The 4,710-nt window shown below is 39.7% G+C and overlaps 1 pseudogene; it reads left to right on the top strand.

Moving 5' to 3' along the window:
• Positions 1-1,151: 1,151 nt before the first annotated feature.
• LOC112858657 (large ribosomal subunit protein uL15 pseudogene) lies at positions 1,152-1,628 on the top strand (annotated as a pseudogene).
• The last annotated feature ends 3,082 nt before the right edge of the window (positions 1,629-4,710 follow it).

The following is a 4,710-nucleotide window of genomic DNA, read 5'->3' as shown; positions in this document are numbered from 1 at the left end:
AAAAAACACTGCCAAAAGAAATTTTTAGAAAGACACAAATCAATGGAAAGATACTGTGTTCATAGATTGGAAGGCTTGGTATTGTTAGGATGTCAATATCATTCAAAATGATCTACAGACTTAATGCAATCCCTATCAAAATCCTAAAAGTATTTTCTGCAGAAATAGAAGAATCCACCCTAAAATTCATATGGAATCTCAACGGGTCCCAAATAGTCAAAGTAATTGTTATCTGCTGAATTATGTGCCCTCCCAAATTCATGTTAAAGTTCTACCCTCCCCCCCCACCACATCCCAATATAGCTCAGAAAATAACTATATTTGGAGAGAAGACCATTAAAGAGGTGATTAAGCTAAAATGAGGCCTTTAGGTGGGCTCAAATCCAATCTGACCAATGTCCTCGTAAGAGGAAATTTCAGTACATACAGAGACACCAGAGATGTGCATACTGAGAGGAAAGGCCATGTGAGAACAGAGCAAGATCATTTGAAAGCCAAGAAGAAAGGCCACTTAAGAAACAAAACCTGCACACACGTTGATCTTAAACTTTTAGCCTTCAGAACTACAAATAAAAGTCTGCTGTTTAAGCCACCCAGTCTGTGGTATTTTGTTATGGTAGCCCTAGCTAACTAACAGAGTAATGTCAAAAAAAGAACAAACCCAGGGGCACCTGGGTGGCTCAGTAGGTTGGGCGTACCACTTTGGCTCAGGTCATGATCTTGTGGTCTGTGAGTTTGAGCCCCACGTCAGGTTCTGTGCTGACAGCTCGGAGCCTGGAACCTGCTTCAGATTCTGTGTCTCCCTCTCTCTCTGTCTTTCAACCGTTCATGCTCTGTCTCTCAAAAAACAAACAAACAAACAAACAAACAAACAAACAAACCTGGAGGTCTCACACTTTCTGATTTCAAAACTTTTTACAAAGGACAGTAATCAAAAGAGTACGGTACTAGCATAAAGATAAGAGATATAGACCAATGGAGTGGAAGAGACACACCAGAAATAACCCCTCAGATTCAGGGTCAAATGACTTTCAACAAGGGTGCTAAGACATCCAATGGGGAAAGGACTGTCTCCTCAACAAATGGTGCTGGGAAAACTGGATATCCACAAGCCAAAGAAATAAAGTTGGATCCTTACAAACCACACAAAAATGGCTCTTTCATCTGGGCTGCCAACCAGACTGTGGAAGACCTGGAAACCGGCAGGCCGTGCAAGTCAAGGCCACGGCCGCCCATCAGCAAACACCAGAAGCACTCAGGAGGCCAGGGTAATGCATCACTATAGGATGAACTTTGACAAATATCATCTGGGTTACTGTGGAAAAGTTGGTATGAGGCATTACCACTTAGAGAGGGATCAGAGCTTCTGCCCAACTGTCAACCTTGATAAACTGTGGACCTCAGTCAGCGAGCAGACACATGTAAATGCTGCCAGAAAGAAGACCAGCGCTGCTCCTCTTGTTGATCTCGTGCAATCGGACTACTACAAAGTTTTGGGGAAGGGACAGCTCCCAGAACAGCCTGTCATCATGAAGGCCAAATTCTTCAGTACAAGACCTGGAGAGAAAATTAAACATTTGGCGGGGGGGGGGGGGGGGGGGGGATGCTGCTGTGTCCTGGTAGCTTGAAGCCACAATAGATGGAGGTTCATTAAATGCTAACAGATGAAAAAGAAATACAAAACTGAACTTAAAATGGATCAAAGATCTGAATGTAAGATTTTATTTTATTTATTTATTTTTTTAAGAAATTTATTGTCAAATTGGTTTCTGTACAACACCCAGTGCTCATCCCAACAGGTACCCTCCTCAATGCCCATCACCCACTTTCCCCGACCTCCCACTCCCCATCAGCTCTCAGTTTATTCTCAGTTTTTAAGAGTCTCTTATGGTTTGGCTCCTTCCCTCTCTAACTTATTTTTCCCTCCCCTTCCCCCATGGTCTTCTGTTAAGTTTCTCAGGATCCACATAAGAGTGAAAATATATGGTATCTTTCTCTATATGACTTATTTCACTTAGCGTAACACTCTCCAGTTCCATCCAGGTTACTACAAAAGGCCATATTTCATTCTTTCTCATTGCCAAGTGGTATTCCATTGTGTATATAAACCACAATTTCTTTATCCATTCATCAGTTGATGGACATTTAGGCTCTTTCCATCATTTGGCTATTGTTGAAAGTGCTGCTATAAACATTGGGGTATAAGTGCCCCTATGCATCAGCACTCCTCTATCCCTTGGGTAAATTCCTAGCAGTGCTATTGCTGGGTCATAGGATAGATCTATTTTTAATTTTTTGAGGAACCTCCACACTGTTTTCTAGAGCGGCTGCACCCGTTTGCATTCCCACCAACAGTGCAAGAGGGTTCCCGTTTCTCCACATCCTCGCCAGCGTCTATAGTCTCCTGATTTGTTCATTTTATCCACTCTGACTGGCATGAGGTGGTATCTCAGTGTGGTTTTGATTTGTATTTCCCTGATGATCGCATTCACAATTGCACCAAGAATCATAAAATACCTAGGAATAAACCTAATCAAAGTTGTAAAAAATCTGTATGCTGAAAACTATAGAAAGCTTATGAAGGAAATTAAAGAAGATACAAAGAAATGGAAAGACATTCCATGCTCATGGATTGTAATAATAAATATTGTTAAAATGTCAATACTACCCAAAGCTATCTGCACATTCAATGCAATCCCAATCAAAATTGCACCGGCATTCTTCTTGAAGCTAGAATAAGCAATCCTAAAATTCGTATGGAACCACAAAAGACTCCGAATAGCCAAAGTAATATTGAAGAATAAGACCAAAGCAGGAGGCATCACAATCCCAGACTTTAGCCTCTACTACAAAGCTGTAATCATCAAGACAGCATGGTAGTGGCACAAACAGAGACACATAGACCAAAGGAATATAATAGAAACCACAGAACTAGACCCACAAAAGTATGGCCAACTCATCTTTGACAAAGCAGGAAAGAATATCCAATGGAAAACAGTCTCTTTAACAAATGGTGCTGGGAGAACTGAACAGCAACATGCAGAAGAATGAAACTAGACCACTTTCTTACATCACTCACAAAAATAAACTCAAAATGGATCAAGGACCTGAATGTGAGACAGGAAACCATCAAAACCCTAAAGGAGAAAGCAGGAAAAGACCTCTCTGACCTCAGCCACAGCAATTTCTTACTTGACACATCCCCAAAGGCAAGGGAATTAAAGGCAAAAATGAACTACTGGGACCTCATGGAGATAAAATCTTCTGCATTGCAAAGGAAACAATCAACAAAACTACAAGGCAACCAACGGAATGGGAAATGATATTTGCAAATGACCTATTGGACAAAGGGCTAGTATCCAAAATCTATAAAGAGCTCACCAAACTCCACGCCCGAAAAACAAATAATCCAGTGAAGAAATGGGCAGAAAACATGAATAGACACTTCTCTAAAGAAGACATCCAATGGCCAACAGGCACATGAAAAGATGAATGTAAGTCTTTATAAAACACTTAGAAGAAAAAAACTTCATCACATTAGGTTGGCACGTATAATACCAAAAGCATAAGGAACACAAATCAAAATTGATCAATAGGACATCAAATTAAAAACTTCTGTGTGTCAAAGGACACAATCAACATATTGAAAAGTCAGCCTACAGCATGGAAGAAAATATTTGTAAGTCATACATTGTATAAAGGTTCACTATCGAACATATAAAGCACCTGCACTTCCACAACAAAAAAACCTAGTAACGCAATGAAAAAATAGACCAAGGACCTCCATATTTACCCACCGACACATAAATGGTCAACAAAAATATGAAAAGATGCTCAATATCACTTATCATTAGCAAAATGTAAATCAAAACCCAAATGAGATATCACCTCACATCCTTTAGGAAGGCTACTAAGAATCAAAAATAGAAGTAAAAAAGTTTTGACGAGGATATGGAGAAACTGAAATCCTTGTGCAATTGGGGACAATGTAAAATGGTACAGGCTTCAGGAAAAAATATTATGGTGGTTTCTTACAAAATTAAAAATAGAATTGCCATATGATCCAGCAATTCCACTTCTGGATATAAATCCGAAAGAATTGAAAACAAGGCCTCAAATATCTATGTGTAGTATACTGGTCTTCATAGCAGCATCATTCACAAAAGCCAAAAGATGGAAGCAATGCAAACAAATGCCCATCGGCAGATACACACAGGTAAAGAAAATGTGGAACATACATACAATGGGATGTATACACATGTATACACACAGCATACAGCCTTAGAAAGGAAGGAATTCTGACGCATGCTACAACATGGATGGATCTTGAGGGCGTTATGCTAAGTGAAATAAACCAGTCACAAAAAGATAAATACTGTCTGATCCCACTTACATGAGGTACCTAGAATAATCAGATTTAGAGGAACAAAGGAGAATGGTAGCTGCCAAAACCGGGCAGAAGGTAAAATGGAGAGTTGTTTAATGGGTGTAGGATTTCAGTTTTCCAAGACCAAAAAGTTCTGGGGCTCGATTACATAACAACTGTAAATATAGTTCAATTTCGGCAGAAGCGCCTTGCAATATAATCATTGTTAAATAAGAATATGAAGGACGCAGATCAGAAAGGATACCGAACTTCCCCCTATTTACTGAATTCTTTTAAAAATGTTGGCCATTCCTTTTGTAGCAATGTGGATGGAACTGGAGAGT

Source organism: Puma concolor, chromosome B1 (genome assembly GCF_028749965.1).
Source record: "Puma concolor isolate L17-30 chromosome B1, mPumCon1.1.hap2, whole genome shotgun sequence".
Lineage (NCBI taxonomy): Eukaryota > Metazoa > Chordata > Mammalia > Carnivora > Felidae > Puma > Puma concolor.
Note: the sequence above shows the minus strand (reverse complement) of the source record. Positions and strands in the feature narration are given on the sequence as shown.